Source organism: Manis pentadactyla, chromosome 4 (assembly GCF_030020395.1).
Source record: "Manis pentadactyla isolate mManPen7 chromosome 4, mManPen7.hap1, whole genome shotgun sequence".
Lineage (NCBI taxonomy): Eukaryota > Metazoa > Chordata > Mammalia > Pholidota > Manidae > Manis > Manis pentadactyla.
The window spans coordinates 168,289,664-168,308,508 of NC_080022.1; the positions used below are offsets into that span (position 1 = coordinate 168,289,664).

At 35.2% G+C, this 18,845-nt stretch overlaps 1 protein-coding gene across 6 annotated transcripts in view; it reads right to left on the reverse strand.

The window, feature by feature from the left end:
• Window positions 1–18,845, reverse strand: part of FBXL20 (F-box and leucine rich repeat protein 20) — a 114,101-nt gene that overhangs the window by 73,828 nt on the left and 21,428 nt on the right. The window contains exon 2 of one of the 6 annotated variants that reach the window (XM_057501445.1): window positions 3,756–3,857. The exons of 4 other annotated variants lie outside the window; for them this stretch is intronic. The gene's annotated coding sequence lies outside the window, so the exon portion shown is untranslated. Of the gene's footprint in view, window positions 1–3,755; window positions 4,656–18,845 lie in introns of those variants that run through there. One more of the 6 variants, XM_057501446.1, reaches the window with a different exon arrangement.

Below are 18,845 nucleotides of genomic sequence, written 5' to 3' on the forward strand. Positions count from 1 at the left end.
CAATGAACTTGCAGAAAGAAAAATCAGGAAAATAATTCCATTCACAATTGCATCAAAAAGAATAAAATACCTAGGAATAAACCTAACCAAGGAAGTGAAAGACCTATATGCTGAAAACTACAAGACACGCTTAAGAGAAATTAAAGAGGACACTAACAAATGGAAACTCATCCCATGCTCTTGGCTAGGAAGAATTAATATTGTCAAAATGGCCATCCTGCCTAAAGCAATCTACAGATGCAATGCAATCCCTATCAAAATACCAACAGCATTCTTCAACAAACTGGAACGAATAGTTTAAAATATTGAACCACAAAAGACCCCAAATAGCCAAAGCAATCCTGAGAAGGAAGAATAAAGCAGGGGGAAATCTCACTTCCCAACTTCAAGCTCTACTACAAAGTCACAGTAATTAAGACAATCTGGTACTGGCACAAGAACAGACAACAGACCAGTGGAACAGAATAGAGTCCAGATATTAACCCAAACATATATGGTCAATTAATCTATGAAAAAGGAGCCATGGACATACAATGGGGAAATGACAGCCTCTTTAACAGCTGGTGTTGGCAAAACTGGACAGCTACACATAAGAGAATGAAACTGGATCATTGTCTAATCCCATACACAAAAGTAAACTCAAAATGGATCAAAGACCTGAATGTAAGTCATGAAACCATAAAACTCTTAGAAAAAAACATAGGCAAAAATCTCATGGACATAAACATGAGAGACTTCTTCATGAACATATCTCCTTGGGCAAGGGAAACAAAAGCAAAAATGAACAAGTGGGGCTATATCAAGCTGAAAAGCTTCTGTACAGCAAAGGACACCACCAATAGAAAAAAAAGGCATCCTACAGTATGGGAGAATATATTCAAAAATTACAGATCCAATAAAGGGTTGACATCCAAAATATATAGAGAGCTCACACACCTCAACAAACAAAAAGCAAATAAGCCAATTAGAAAATGGTCAGAGGAGCTGAACAGACAGTTCTCCAAAGAAGAAATTCAGATGGCCAACAGACACATGAAATGATGTTCCACATCGCTAGTCATCAGAGAAATGCAAATTAAAACCACAATGAGATATCACCTCACACCAGTAAGGATCACCACCATCCAAAAAACAAGCAACAACAAATGTTGGTGAGGTTGTGGAAAAAGGGGAACCCTCCTACACTGCTGGTGGGAATGTAAATTAGTTCAACCATTGTGTAAAGCAGTATGGAGGTTCCTCAAAAAACTAAAAATAGAAATACCATTTGACCCAGGAGTTCCACTCCTAGGAATTTACCCTAAGAATGCAGTAGCCCAGTTTGAAAAAGACAGATGCACTCCTATGTTTATCGCAGCACTGTTTACAATAGCCAAGAAATGGAAGCAACCTAAGTCCATCAGTAGATGAATGGATAAAGAAGATGTGGTACATAAACACAATGGACTATTATTCAGCCATAAGAAGAAAACAAATCCTACCATTTGCAACAACGTGGATGGAGCTAGAGGGTATTATGCTCAGTGAAATAAGCCAGGCAGAAAAAGGAAAGTATCAAATGATTTCACTCATCTTTGGAGTATAAGAACAAAGAAAAAAACTGAAGGAACAAAACAGCAGCAGACTCACAGAACCCAAGAATGGACTAACAGTTACCAAAGGAAAGGGACAGGGGAGGATGGGTGGGAAGGGAGGGTTAAGGGGGGGAAAGAAAGGGGGCATTATGATTAGCATGTATAATGTGGGGGGAGGGCACAGGGAGGGCTGTACAACACAGAGAAGACAAGTAGTAACTGTACAGCATCTTACTACGGTGATTGACAGTGACTGTAATGGGGTATGTGGGGGGAACTTGGTGATGGGAGGAGTCTAGTAAACATAATGTTCCTCATGTAATTGTAGATTAATGATACCAGAAAAAAAAAATACAGTTAGAATGACTGAACTCCATCTTGTACCATGAAGTTGAGGGCACAGTTTTAAAGATGAGTAGAAAACTAGAAAAAGTCTGCAGATGACTGCAGAGACACCAGGCCTCTGGACTTTACACGAGAGAAGAATAAACTTCTCATATTTAGCCACCTTTAATTTGGGTCTCTGATACATGAATTTACTAATACATTTTTAGATTTTAAAAGGTAGCTTTTGTTTTGCAAGATAAAGAAAGAGTTCTGGAGGCTGGCTTCACATTATGAGTGTATTGTACACCAAAAATGGATTATGATGGCTAATTTTATATGTATTTTTCTACAATTAAGAAAATTTTATTTTCACATTTTAACATTTCTCAATTTAGGAAGCAAGCATTTGACAACTAAAATCAAAAGCATCTTTCATGGTTTATAAAATAATGGTGCACTTTACAATTCATAGAAACTTTTAATTATAAATTGTTAATTATTACCAATAGGAGGAAAGCCGAAATAAAATAGAATTTAAGGACCATTTGCTTCTCCTCAAATAGGCTCTGTGCCTTTGTTCATGCTGTTTTCTCTAAAGCACCTGTACAACCAAACTTGCCTATTCTGTCAAAATAAATAGATTCATGCCCATTGGACATGCTACCTATTTCATGAAACCCTTTCCAATCTTCCTAACTATATATGGTTGTTCCTTCCCTTATGAAACCCCAAAGCTTAGAACACCAGTTCTGAGCTAGTCTGGTATCTCTTATTTCAGACTGTAAGCTCTGAGAGGCAAAGGAGACTTCTGTTTAGTTTACCATAGTACAGTCAGCAACAAACACAATGATTAGAAATTTTCAGAGGTTCTCACAGATTTTTCACTTTGTAATCTATAGCAGAGTGCCTTGCAAAAAAAGGAAAAGAAAAATATTTTATAATATTTATGTATTTATATAAAAAATAATAAACTGGATGTTATCCTAAATTTGGCAAATAAAATGCAAATAATGACTTAAGACAGTAAAAAGACTTAATATTACTACAAGAAGTAACAATTAAAATACCTGAAGGAACAAAAGCCTGGAGACAGCTTATGGCCCATTTATTTAAAGGGATAGGAACTACATTAAATTTCTTGTTTACAAAAAAGGTTGTAATAATTGTTAAGTTGTCACTGTCATGGAATTTCATCTGCATAGCATTTTTGGATAGTTTTATTATGGTATAATTCACATACCACAGACTTCATCCGTTTTAAGTGAACACTTCAATAATTTTTAGGAAATTTGTAAAACTCTGTAACCTTCAACACAATTCACTTTTTATGAATTTCCATCACCCCAAAAATGTATCTCATGCCCATTTTTAATCAATCCCTGTGCTGATCCCCAACCTCAAGCAATCACTAACTTGCTATCTTTGTAGATTTTCCTTTTCTGGACATTTAAAAAAACAAGACAGTGAATTATTGGTGTAAAGAGATATAATAGATTAATGGAACAGTATTGAGAATCCAAAAATAAAGACTTATATTTATGGTCAGTTGATTTTCAATAAAGACAATTCAATGGGAAAAGAATCATCTTTTAAACAATTGGTGTTGAAACAAGAGGGTATCTAGCATGGAAAAAGATGAACCTGGGTCCTCACCACACACTATAAAAATTAACTCAACATGGACCATGGCCTAAATCTAAGAACTAGAACTGTAAGACTTCTAGAATAAGTAGCACATAATCTTTATGACCTTTGATTAGGCCCTCCTATATAAACTTCCCCCACTATCTGAAAATAGAGCATTCAATTAAACTAATAACAAGGGAAAAAATTTTTATAGCCTTTTATATTTACCTCTGCAATTAACTTTTACAGTGCCTTTTCTCCAAATTGCCATCTGGAGCCTCGTCCTTTCAACTTGAAGAACTTCCTTTAGTGTTCTGTGTAAAGCAAGGTCTGCTAACAACAAATTTTCTGCATTTGTTTATCTGGGAATGTATTTTGCCTTAGTTTTTTAGTAATAGCTTTGCTGGATACAGAATTCACTTACAGGTTTTTTTTGAATTATTTTTTAAGGGATATTCACATAAACGATACCATTTTAAAGTGTACAATTCAGTGGCATTTAGTGGATTCACAATGCTGTGCAACTACCACCTCTCTCTAGTTTCCAAATTTTTAATCCCCCTAGGACACCCTATACTCATTAAGTACCAATCCTGACACCTACTACACCCTATCCTCCCACCCCAGGCCCTAGCCAACTACTAATCTCTTTTCTATCACTGTGGATTATCCCTATTCTGGATATTTCACATAAGTGGAATCATTCAATATGTGACCTTTAATGTCTGGCTTACTGTATTTTTAATAACATTTTTTAGGTTTATCCATATAGTGCCATGGTTCAGTAACCCATTCTGCTATATGACTGAATAACATTCCACTGTATGGACATATGCAATTTTGTTAATCCTTTCATCTGTCAATGGACACTTGGATTGTTTCTATCTTTTGGCCATTGTGAATACTGCTGCTATGAACATTATTTCCATGTAGGTATTTTTATGAATATTTGTTTTCAATTTTTTTTAGTATCTGTCTAGAAGTGGAGTTTTTGAATTGTGTGGTATTTCTAAGTTTTTACAGACCCACCAAATTGTTTTCCATGGTGGCTGCACCCTTTCATATTCCCATCAGAAATGCACAAGGGTCCAAATCTCTCCACATCATTACCCACACTTATTTTCCCTTTTTATCTATTTTTAATTTTACCCATCCCAGTGGGTGTGAAGAACTATCTCATTGTAGTTTAGATCTGCATTGCCTTAATGAATAATGATGTTAAACATATTTTCATGTTTTTGGCTATTTGCGTATCTTCTTTGAGGAAATGTCTATTCAAGTCTTTTGCACTTTATAAAGCTGCATTGTTTGTTTTGTTGTAGCTGACTTGTAAGAGTTCTTTATTCTGGACATTAGACCCTTATCAGATATATGATCTGTAAATAATTTCTCTCATTCTTTAGGCTGTATTTTCATTTTCTTGAGGGTATCCCTTGATGTGTGAAGATAGAATTCTTAACTGACAGTTTTTTCTTTCTGCACTTTGAATGCCAACCAACTGTTTTCTGGCTTCCATTGTTTCTGATGAAAAGTTAACTATTAACTATATTGCCAGTCCCCTTGTATATCAGGAATTGTCTTTGTCTTGCTTTCCAAATTATTTTTTTGTATCTTTATTTAAACAGTTCAATAAAAATGTGTTATTTTCTGAAAAATTTGTGTTGCTCCCACTTGGAGGTATTTAAGGTTTTTGGATGTACAAATAAATGTTTTTCATCAAATTTGAGAAATTTTCAGCTATTATTTCTTCAAAAAATTTTTTCTCACTCTCTTTCCCACCTCCTTCTGAGACTCTTATTACAAGTAAGTTGGTACAGCTGGTATCTCACAGATCTCTGGGGTTCTCTTTATTTTGTTTCATTCTTTTCCTCAAATTGTAAACTTCTACTGATTTATCTTCAGGTTCACTGATTCTCTCTGTGATCTCCAATTTGTTGAGTCCCTATAGTGACTTTTTCAGTTATTCTATTTCTCAATTCCAGAACACCCATTTGCCTTTAATATATATATATATATATATATATTTTCTCTCTTTATTGACATTCTCTATTTGGTCACAATCATCATACTTTCCTTTAATTAGTTAAAGCTGATTTCTTTTAGTCTTTGAACATGTTTATATTAGTTGCTTTGAAAGTGGTGAATTGCCTCTTCTGCCTGTATATGATAAAGTGTGTTAAGAAATATGCTAAGAAGAGAACTGCACAGTTTACAAAGAAATGAGAATAAATTTTGAGGGCCTAGAACATGCTACTTTGGGAAATAAAACTATTCCTCATCTTCTGTCTCTCAAACCATTAGGATTCTCAAAATAAGAACTATCTCAGGTAAAATATCAGATCAAAATTCTTCTTAAGATCTCAGAAATTTCTGAAAACATGCCTGTTTATTCTCTCAGCTAGACAAAAAGGCCTCTAAGAAGTTTAATGGAATTATGCCTCATTAGCGTAACACAACAAAATTCATGAGAGGACTGTCTTAAATTGAGTTATAATGATGTAACTTTTGGGACATGGAGTAACACAAATCAGATTTATAGAAAAATCCCAGAAATTTTAAAAGAAGTTATGCCAGCTGGATTAAAGGGACAGAGACTATTTAAAAAATGAAGAGAGGCCTCTGCACTCCCAACCTTCTATAGGAAGAAGTATGCTGAAAAAGCTGCTCAGCTTCCTAAGACACTTTTTACATAAAAGGAGACTTCTCAGACAGCAGTATCATGAGCCCAGAATGTGGTACTAAGAATCACAGAGAATAATGGATAAGGGAACTATTCTCATGAAGCTGTACTAGGCCCCAATCAAGGCACATTTCCTGTTCCTGCAGTAAGTGACCCTGATGTGTGTGCCTAGCTAGATTTCAAAATTGGTATGGACCAACAACTGCTATGTGGCTCCCATTACTCCCTCTTTCTAGGGGAAATGTTTATTATCATTTTTCTACCATTGTGACAACAGTGTATGTTGTCTGTATGGTGTAATGTTTCTTTTTGGTTCAAGGGTCACTGGATCAAGAGGAACTGCACAGGAGGACCCTCATCCACCTCTGAATCTTATGCAGATAACAAGTTACAAGTCTTCACCTTTATTTGTTTCCAGATAAGACTCTGGAGGTCTTTAGAGGATATATTTTGCATGTGATAAGAATGTGAATCACTGGAACCAGAGGGGAAACCATGGTAGAACCTTATAATAAGGGACCCCAATGAGTCTCATCTCATTGGGGCAAAGCCCTTTTGCAATGGAATTTTGTTGCACCTCACTTCAAAAGGAAGAATCCCTTTTCCCACCCTTTGCAGCTGAGTTGACATGGTGACTTGATAAGAAAAGAATGTGGTGAAAGTAACACTCTGATTTCCAAGGCTAAGCCTTACAAGAGACAGTGAAGCTCTAACTTCTTGAAATATTCCTGCCACCATGTAAGAAGGCCCAGGTTAAACTTCTTAGCGAGAGACCATGTGGAAACTGTGCCAGCTGACAGTGACACCAAGATCTCAAAGTGTGCCATCTCAGACACTCATGCCCCAAACAAGCCACCATATAAAACTGTAGTCTCAGGAGTGACCTTTTCCAGGGACCAGAAAAACTGCCAGGCTGAATAATTAATTTTTTTAAATCACTAAATTTTAGAGTGGTTAACAGGAAAGCTAAAAAAACAAACCCTATATTTAAAAATTTTATGACTTTTGATCTAAATTTCCTTGATTTAAATCAAACTTGAGACACACAAAGGTAGCCCAACATGGGTCAGATCTTTTGGTGGGAGGAAAATTTTAGGGAGAGATTTCATAAATAAATCTAGAGTTGAAATGGAAGATTTCTTCAAAACTTTTTTCCTATAAGTAAGTTTTACTGATTATGCCATTCCCTCACTCAACCAACACCAGATGTTTTTCCAGTTGGCTGGTTTTCTTGCCAGAATCTAAGAGGAAAAATATTTGTGTATGGCCAAATAAACCTAAAACAAAGTAAGTTTGTAATTCCTCCACCCAACATCTTGTCCCTAGTAGAAATATAATTGCATTTTAGAAGAAAACTACTGCCAGTGCATTACCATCTCATGACTAATAAATTCAGCCTATGAAAGAAATTCCTAGATAAAAACACAAAGAAGGCAATACACTTAGAAAGTAGACCCAGTACTTAATAAGCCAAACTTTCTGCTTTGGACACCTTGTAACATCTAACTCAATATTCTGAGCTTTCTTTTACCCCGACTTCTGTTTACTAACCAAAATCTGTACCCACTACCAATTCGTTGCTCTTTGTCTAAAGTTAAGTATATACTTTTATTCTGTTCTTTATTAAGTATTTCTTTCACTTACTCACTTTTAACTACCCTAAGCAACATTCGAGGACCCTGAGGGCTCCATGAATTTTGATGAACCACTAGCTATGACTGGAACTCATTGTGGGTGCTGCTCAATCCTGGAAATATTCCATGCCCTGCTGAAAACTTCTTTTGAAGTTATTAAGTGAAAGGAACAAACTGAAAATTCGAAGTAGCGATATCATTACATATTCTCTCTCTCCTCCACTTCTTCCAGCTCCACTCCCTCATTTATATACACCCAAAAGAATTAAGAGGTAGTTTCAGCAAGACAATGATGGCATTTGATTCAGTATTAGCAAGGATTTAACTGAACCTCATATTCCAAAATTCCACAGGGGTTGGGACATCAAGGAACATCAGCGTTTGATTTCCTCATGTACAAATTCTAGTCAATGTGCCAGAAACCGAAAACTGGCAGAATCTGCGGAATTTTCCAAGACATATGTCAGATTGTAATTTTATAATGCACTCATAAACACACATTCTAAATCATCTTACTGCTAAGGAAATATTTCCAAAGCAAGTAGTATTTTTTAAATTAAAGTATCACTGATATACAATCTTATGATGGTTTCGCATAAACAACACTGTGATTTCAATATTCACCCATATTATCAAGTCCTCACCTCCTCTATGGAAGTCACTATCAGTGTAGTAAGATTCTAGAGTCATTACTTGTCTTCTCTGTGCTGTACTGCCTGCCCCATGACCCTCATAGTGAGATCAAAGCAATAGTATTTTAATATAGCCATGCTACTTATTTGTAGAAAAAGCATTCTCCTGTCTTAGATAATATAAGAAAATATACAGTACCCTGGATATCCTAACTGCATTCCAGAAATTGTATTTTAGTTTTAAAAGGAACCAGAAGATTCATTAAATTAGAACAAAGATTTTTTTTAATCAGAAGGGAAGAAATAATTTTGTAAAAAAGTCACTAAGGTAAAGTGACACCTAAGTTACTAGACCAAGAAAATCTACTAGCTTTCTTAGGCCATGATATAAATAAGACAGTGGTGCTCTATTATGAACAAGATAGCTAAACAAAGAATACAAGTTATAGCTAGGTATTTGGATGGTATTAATTAATTGATAAATATCAGGAAATAGGTCTCTATGATATACCATATAACTTAACTGAATTTTTGTATAAGAAATCAACCAAGACAAAAGGATTGGAAAAACAGCAGAATCCTCCGTTCCCCTATGCCCTTACTGAAGTTCTTGGGTGTTCTGCTATTTGCCTCTATTTTTCTAAATATGCTTGATTTATAAAATTTAGCCATTATCCACTGACATTCTACCATGAAATATTAAGTATTTAGCTTCAAATTCTACCCCCACCCTTCACACCCTATGCTATTTTATCACAATCTTTGTTTAAATCAAGAGTCAGTATGAATGTAGGACTGGACATACACTCAGCACTGAACCCAGTAGAATAGGACCATGCACTCCTTCTTCCTACAAAATAATGATTACCTCCATTTTTTTGTACTTTCTATATATTTTCAACTTTTCCTCAAATGCTCCAATGTACGTATATCACATGTCTACCAATATTTTCCATATGCTCAAATACACCAAATACTGTTTCTTCTTGGAGGCATACCTTCCCAGAACCCTTTGTTCTTTCTTCTGTTTCACTTTGTTGCCCCCAATGGTTCTCTAGATTAGCAACAATACTGTCAATTCAGGCCCTTCCTTGGCTCTAGCCTTTGACTGAATTCTGCTTCTCAGACCCAATTTTTTCTCCCCCTTGCTATTTAACAGCACATCCCATAGTAACATGAAAAAAAAGGCTCATGAGAACTGAAATTTTGGAGTCACTTGCATGTGTGAAAACACCTTTATTCTAGACTTACATCTGATTGATACTTTAGCTGGGAATATATTATTGGTTGGAAGTCCTTTCTACCGATGATAACCTGAAGACACAGCTTGATGCATTTCGATCTTATGTTACTGCTATGATATGTAATGCCATTCTAACTGGTCCTTTGAACATAACCTCTAATTACTCTTTCTGGGAGCTTTATTTTAGTCTCTATATTCCCAGTCTACTGAAATTTAAAAATTAAGTCTCTTGGTCTATGTCTTTTTTTATTATTCTTTCATCTTTTTCAATTTTCAAATCTGATTTCACTTGGAAAATGCTTTTGTCCTCTCAGTTTTGAATCCCTATTAGTCACATATTGCACATCCTTGTCCATCTTTAATTTTTAAATTATTCTTCTGTATTTCTTTCATTTAGTCTTTTTGTTCTAAATCCTACAAAACTGCCTCAACCGTACCATCTTTCCACTAACTTTTTTGAAGGGCCAGTTATATTTTTGATTGCCAGGAGTTATTTATTATTCATTAAAGATCTTCAAAATAACATCCTGTTCTTAAATGTAGTAACCACATTGTTTTTTTCATGTGAAGCCTTCATAAGAGTGTATATCATTAACTTAATAAAAAATTTAAAATAAATAAATAAAACCGATAGATAGATAAAGGCGTGTAAGATAGAATATTGTTCAAGCGTCAACTTTTCTATTCCTGAATTTTCAGTTATTTACGTGAAATGTAAAATTAAGTTGAGTTTTGCATATGGTCTCACCATAAAAATCAGAGTTCAAATTAATGATATGCACTTTCTACTTTGTATTTGCAAGCATTTGTTGAGTAAGGGCAGTAATCTAAAGAAAAAAATGTAAAGTTATTTGAATAACAGGCTGAATATTACTGTAAACAAACAATAAAATGACAGAACATTTCGCTTTCATAAAAAAACATCCTGTTCTTTTCTAAGATGCAATATTTCATTTCTTAGAAATTAATGCCCCACTTCCCCTCCACTTCACTCCCAAATGTTTTCCTTCTGCTCTCTACCTTGTTTCTCTCTCTCTTTTTTCTTCGTATTTTGGTATTAATGTACAATTACTTGAACATTATGGTTACTAGACTCCCCCTATTATCAATTACCCACTACATACCCCATTACAGTCACTGTCTATCAGCACAGTAAGATGCTACAGAATCACTACTTGTTTTCTCTGTGTTGTACAGCCCTCCCTGTGCACTCCCCTACATTATGTCTGCTAATAGTAATGCCTTGCCCCTTTTCCCCCCTTTCTCTCCCCTCCCACCCACCCTCCCCAGTCCCTTTCTTTTGGTAACTGCTAATCCATTCTTGGGTTCTGATAGTCTGCTGCTGTTTTGTTTCTTCAGTTTTTTTCTTTGTTCTTATACTCTACAGAGGAGTGAAATCATTTGATACCTATCTTTCTCTGCCTGGCTTATTTCACTGTGGATGTTGAATTTTGTAGAATGTTTTTTCAGCATCTATGGAGATGATCATGTGGTTTTTGTCCTTCTTTTTGTTGATGTAGTGGATGATGCTGATGGATTTTCAAGTGTTGTACCATCTTTGCATCCCTGGGATGAATCCCACTTGATCATGATGGATGATCTTTTTGACGTATATTTGAATTCAGTTTGCTAATATTTTGTTGAGTATTTTTGCATCTATGTTCATCAGGGATATTGGTCTGTAATTTTCTTTTTTGTGATGTCTTTGCCTGGTTTTGGTATTAGAGTGATGTTGGCTTTGTAGAATGAGTTTGGAAGTATTCCCTCCTCTTCTACTTTTTGGAAAACTTTAAGGAGGATGGGTATTAGGTCTTCACTAAATGTTTGATTAAATTCAGCAGTGAAACCATCTGGTCCAGGGTTTTGTTCTTGGGTAGTTTTTTGATTACCAATTCAATTTCTTTGCTGGTAATTGGTCTATTCAGATTTTCTGTTTCTTCCTGGGTCAGCCTTGGAAGATTGTATTTTTCTAGAAAGTTGTCCATTTCTTCTGGGTTATCCAGTTTGTTACCATATAATTTTTCATAGTATTCTCTAATAATTCTTTGTATTTCTGTGGCATCTGTAGTGATTTTTCCTTTCTCATTTCTGGTTCTGTTTATGTGTGTAGACTCTCTTTTTTTCTTGATAAGTCTGGCTAGGGGTTTATCTATTTTGTTTATTTTCTCGAAGAATCAACTCCTGCTTTCATTGATTCTTTCTATTGTTTTATTCTTCTCAACTTTATTTATTTCTGCTTTACTCTTTATTATGTCCCTCTTTCTACTGACTTTGGGCTTCATCTTTCTTCCTCTACCTTGTCTCTTTTGTTTGTTCAGTTTCTCAATTTGGAAGCTTTCCTCAATTACCTGGTTATCCTGGGCTGTCCACTCCTATTCATGGCATTAGGAAACAAAATGGAATCTCATTGTAATTTCAAAGATCCATGAGTCTGTGTGCAGATTTCCATTTAATTCCTTGGCTCCATATTCCTATCCTCTCCATGCATCTGATACTACTAGATTCAGAACTTCAGCTTCCATTTTCTTGGAGAAAAATATCCCGTTTCCTAGAGGGGTAATAAGTAGTCTGTACATGACTCAATCACTTCAAACAAAACTCTCAACCACAACCTATTTTTCTTTTATTGGTATCATTAATGTACAATTACTTGAACAACAAACATTATGGTTACTAGACTCCCCCTATTATCAAGTCCCCACCATATACCCCATTACAGTCACTGTCCATCAGCGTAGTAAGATGCTATAGAATCATTACTTGTCTTCTCTGCATATACTACCTTTCCTGTGTCCCCCCTGCTACATTATGTGTGCTACTCGTAATGCCCCTTCCCCCCCCCTTATCCCTCCCTTCCTACCTATCCTCCACAGTCCCTTTCCCTTTGGTAACTGTTAGTCCATTCTTGGGTTCTGTGAGTCTGCTGCTGTTTTGTTCTATCAATTTTCCTTTGTTCTTGTACTCCACAGATGAAGTGAAATCATTTGATACTTGTCTTTCTCCGCCTGGCTTATTTCACTGAGCATAATACCCTCTAGCTCCATCCATGTTGCTGCAAATAGCAGGATTTATTTTCTTCTAATGGCTGAATAATATTCCATTGTGTATATGTACTACATCTTCTTTATCCATTCATCTACTGATGGACACTTAGGTTGCTTCCATTTCTTGGCTATTGTAAATAGTGCTGCGATAAACATAGGAGCGCATATATCTTTTTCAAACTGGGCTCCTGCATTCTTAGGGTAAATTCCTAGGAGTGGAATTCCTGGGTCAAATGGTATTTCTATTTTTAGTTTTTTGAGGAACCTCCATACTGCTTTACACAATGGTTGAACTACTTTACGTTCCCACCAGCAGTGTAGGAGGGTTCCCCTTTCTCCACATCCTCGCCAACATTTGCTGTTGTTTGTCTTTTGGATGTTGGCCATCCTAACTGGTATGAGGTGATATCTCATTGTGGTTTTAATTTGCATTTCTCTGATGATTAGCTATGTGGAGCACCTTTTCATGTGCCTGTTGGCCATCTGAATTTCTTCTTTGGAGAACTGTCTGTTCAGCTCCTCTGCCCATTTTTTAATTGGCTTATTTGCTTTTTGTTTGTTGAGGTGCATGAGCTCTTTATATAATTTGGATGTCAACCTCTTATCAGATATGAACCACTACCTATTTTTAATATCAAGTTTCATCCTTGTCTTTTCAGAGACTTTTTGCTACAAAGTGTTGAGGCTTTTGGGGGAGGTTTTGTTGGGTAAACTTGCTGGTTTGTCTCTGCAGACAACTCAAGGTGTACTGTCTTTCAATTGGCTAAATCACTTAACACTTGTCTATCCATCTTTATCTTCTAAGAAATAGTTGGAATTTCTCAACTACGGTGGTTTCTTCTTCTACTCATTTTTGTCCCTGTGGTCTTAGGCCTCTTCATTCTTTTATTATAATTTTAGTGCTTTTTGAAAAGGAAAGGAAATAGATATATTTAGTCAAGCCCCAATGTCTAACCAAAGTTCTCAAGTATTAGTTTTAGATGTATTGGTTAAAATCACAAGTATATATACTAAACTTGTAGAGAACACAAAACTCATTTGGATAAATCAGACCATAGATAATAATAAAATCAGGGATAAGTTTAACAAAGCAGGGATAAGTTTAAAAACCATTCATTTAGATTAAGCAATTACCAGTTATATAAACACAAAACAGGAAACCTGGTTTCACAAAAAAGAGTTTTGGTCTATCATGGGTCAGTTTTGTGATTTGCTATAACAAATTTTAAAGGAAAATAAAAATTATAATCTTATGATTCATTACTGGAAAGCACATACCAGATAAAGGAAGCAAATCACCCTACTGTATATTCTGTGTGGTTGTAACTCTTAATGTCACATTTGAGAAAGGAAACTCTAAATATCACTTAATGGTTGGATCTCAGTATATTGACAGGTTCTAAAACTAAAGTTCAGGAAAAATGATAAAGAGAAACATTCAAAGTCCTGAATGGAAGAACATTATAGCTGCTATCAAATATCTGAAGAATTGTCTTTAGCAATCAAGTAGTTCTGTAATATTCCACATAGCCAACATAGAAGAATGGAGGCAATCTGTATTGACAAAGATTTGGCTCAAATGAATTTATAAAGCTGTGAGCTTTCCCCATTACTCATCAGTCAGCCTTCCCAATATCAGGGATGTCATAGAACAGATTCTTCCACTGAGAAAGAGCTTAAACTAGATGACATTAAGTACCACTAAAAGAAACAACAGAAATAAACTAAGAGAAAAAGAAGGTTATTACATAATGATAGAGGGGTCAATTCACCAAGATACAACAATTGTAAATATTTATATATCCAACATTGGGGCACTTAAATATATAAAGCAAATAGTAACAGAACTTAAAGGAGAAATGAACAGCAATGCAATAAAAGTAGGGGAATTTTATACTCTACTCTCAACAATAGATAGAAGTTCCAGACACTGAAAAAGGAGAGAATTTGAACAACACTGTAGACCAACTAGAACTAACATACATATATATAACATTCCATCCAACAGCAGAATACACACTCTTTACAAGTGTGGACAGAACTTACATTAGGCCACAAGACAAATCTCCACACATTCAGTAAAACGGAAATTTTATCAAGTATCTCTCTTGATCACAGTGGTATTCTGATGTATTTTCCAATACCACCAAGCAATTCTCCACTCTTTAGGAGACACTGACTGGGCTTCCTACAAATTTAACTCAATTCTGGTATTATCTACTAGGAGACAGCATCAGATCCCATAGGTTAAGGGCTCAGATCCCACAAGACTGGCATCACTCCAAATGCTGACTGCAAGCCCAGGTTGTTACATGTGCTTCTGAACAACTGGCTATAAATTGGGAGTTCTCACAAATTAAAAAATTAAACAATATGGTAGAGTAGCTCAGAGAACTCAGAGAAACATTAACCTACATTTATCAGTTTATTATAAAGGATACAGATGAACAGCCAGATGAAAGGTACATAAGGTGAGGTCTGGAAGGGTCCTGAGCACCAAAGCTTCTGTCCCCATAAGAACTGGGGTGTCCCTGGCATGTGGATACCACCAATACAGATCTCTTTCTCTTAGAAGAACCTTGTCCTTCTGGATTTTTATGGAGGCTCCATTACACAGGCACAATTGATTAAATCATAGGACACTGGTACTGGTTCCATCTCCAGCCCCTTTCTCCTCCCCAGAGGTAGGGGGTCAGGGGATGGGAGGGTTGGGGCTTTCAATTGGTTGACTTCCCTGGCAAGTAGCCTCCATCCTCAGGTTACCTGGAGGCTTTCCAAAAGTCATCTTAATAACACAAACTCAAGTATGGTTGAAAGGAGCTTGTTGTGAATAACAAGATGCCATTTCACCTTTATGGCTCTGAACTGAGGATAGAAGATCAAACATTGTAACATAGGATGATGTTCCCATTGCTCTTATCACTTAGGAAATTTCTAGAATTTGAGGAATTGTGAGCAGAGACTAAAATATGTATTCATTATAAGCCACAATACCACAGGTATGAAACCAGAAATCAGTAACAGGAGAAAAGTTAGAAAATTCACAAATACAGGAAAATTAAACACACTACTGAACAGACAATGGATCAAATAAATTAAAAGGGAAATAAAAGTATCTTAAGACAAACAAAAATAGAAACACAAAGTACCAAAACTTATGGGATGTAGCAAAAACACTTCTAAGAGAAAAGTATACGGCTATAAATGCTTACATTAAGAAAAAGAAAGATCTTAAATTAACAGTCAAAAACTATACCTCAAGAAACTAGAAAAAAAACAAACTCAGCCCAAAAATGCAGAATGTGATTACAGCAGAAATAAATGAAATAGGAAAAGGAAAACAATGGGAAAGATTAACGAAACTTTAAGAGTTGGTTCTTGAAAAGATAAATAAAATTGACAAAACAATACCTAGACTCACCAAAGGAAAAAAAGAGCACTAATTATAAATGAAACATGAGACATTACAACTGATATCACAGAAATACAAAGGATTACAAGACTACTAAGAACAATTATATCCCAACAAACTGAACAACCTACAAAAAATGGATAAACACCTAGAATAAATAGATAAATTTCTAGAAACATGAAAACCTACTCTTAAGTACTTAAAAAAAGAGGCCTTTAGACTAAAATGGCTCTAATGCATTGGTAGCCTATGTAAGCAAGCTCAAACTCTTCCCAAAAAACCGAAGAGAAGCAAATACTCCCAGACTCATTTTATGAAGTCAGCATCACCTTGACACCAAACACAGATAAGGAAACAAGAAAACTACAGATCAATATCCCTGATGAATATAGATACAATAATTCCCAACAAAATAATAGCAAACCAAATTCAACAGTACATTAAAAGAATCATACACCATGATAATAGTGAGATTTATCCCTGTGATGCAAAGATGGTTTAATATATGTAAGTCAATGTGATACACTACATTAACAGAATTAAAGATAAATATGATAATCTCAATAGGTACAGAAAAAGCATTTGACAAAATTCAATACCCTTGCATGATAGAAACTATCAACAAACTGCATACAGAAGGAATATACCTCAACACAATAAAGGCCATTATGGCTAGCCAACAGCTAACATCATACTATCAGTGAATGGTTGAGAACTTTACCTCTAAGACCAGAAACAAGACAAGGATGCACATTCTCACCATACCTATCCACTATAGTGCTTTAAGTCCTAGCCAGAGCAATTAGGCAAGAAAAAGAAAAAGAAATAAAAGGATTCAAATCAGAAGTAAAAGTGTCTCTGTTGTCAGATGACCTGATCATACATATATGTAGAAAAATCTTAAAGTTTCCACCAAAAACAAAAAAAACAAAAAAAAATTATTTGAATAAACAAATTCATTAAAGCTGCAGTTACAAAAATCAACATACAAAAATCAGTTGCATTTCTATACATTAACAACAAACTAGCTGAAAAATAAAACAATCCCATTTACAATAGCATAAAAAAATGAAATACTTAGTAATAAATTTATTTATTTTTACTAAAAGTAAAAGTGAAGGCAAAAGATCTGTACACTAAAAATTATGATATACTGGAAAAAACTGAAGACACAAAATAAATGGAAAGAAGTCCTATGTTCATGGATTATAAGAATATTGTTAAAATATCCATACTACCAAAGTGATCTATAGATTCAGTACAATCCCTATCAAAATTCCAATGGCATTTTTCATAGAAATAGAAAAAAAAATCCTAAAATGTCATATGGAACCACAGAAGACACTGAAGAGCCAAAGCATTATTAAGAATAAAACTGGAGGCATCACACTTCCTGGTTTGAAACTATATTGCAAAGCTATAGTAATCAAAACAGTATGGTACTGGCATAAAAACATACATACATCAATACAACAGTATCAAGAGCCCAGAAATAAACCCTTGCATATACAGTCAACTAATTCTTCAAAACAGAGTCAAGAATACTCAATGAGGAAAGTCTCTTCAATAAATAGTGCTGGGAAACGTGGATATTTCACAAGCAAAAAATGAAATTGGACCTCTACCTAACACTACTCACAGAAATTAACTCAAAATGGATTAAAGACTTAAATAAATTTAAGACCTGAAACTGTAAAGCTCCTGGGAGAAAACAAAGGAAAAATGCTCCTTGACATTGGCCTTGGACCACTGGCAATGAGTTTTTAGATATGACACAAAAGCACAAGCAAAGAAAGTAAAAGTAAACAAGTGGAACTACATCAAACTAAAAAGTGTCTTCACAGCAAAAGAAGCTATCAACAAAGTGAAAAGGCAACCTAGAAATGGGAGAAAATATTTGCAAATCTACATATCTAACAAGGGATTAATATCCAAAATACATAAGGAACTCATTCAACAACAGCAAACAAAAAAATACTCCAATTAAAAAGTAGGCAAAGGACATAGACAGACATTTTTCCAAAGAAGATAAATAAATGGCCAACAGGTATATGGAAAGGTATTCAAAAACGCTAATCATCAGGAAAATACGAATCAAAACCACAATGTGGTATCACTTCACACCTGTTAGAATAGCTATTATCAAAAAGACATGAGATATTAAGTACTGGTGAGGATGTGGAGAAAAGGGAACCCACATATACTGTCGATGGAAATGTAAACTGGTGTAACTACCATGGAAAACAGTATGGACATTCCTCAAAAATGTAAGAATAGAACTACCATATAATCTAGCAATCTCACCTTTGGGTATATATCCAAAGGAAATGAAATCGCTATCTCAAAGCAGTATCTGCACCCCCACGTTTACTGCAGCACTATTTACAATAGCCAAGACATGGAAACAACCTAAGTGTCCACTGACAGATGAATGGATAAAGAAAATGTGATGCGTTTGCACACACACACACACAATGGAGTATCACTCAGTCAAAACAAGGAAAATCAGCCTTTTATAACACTGTGGATGATCTTGAGGATTGAGGGCATGATGCTAAGTGAAATGAGTCAGAGAAAAACAAATACTGTATAATGTTACTTATATGTGGTAGTTGCCAGGGTCTGGGGGATTGGTGAAGTGATTAAAGGGTACCTTCCAGTTACAAGATGAGT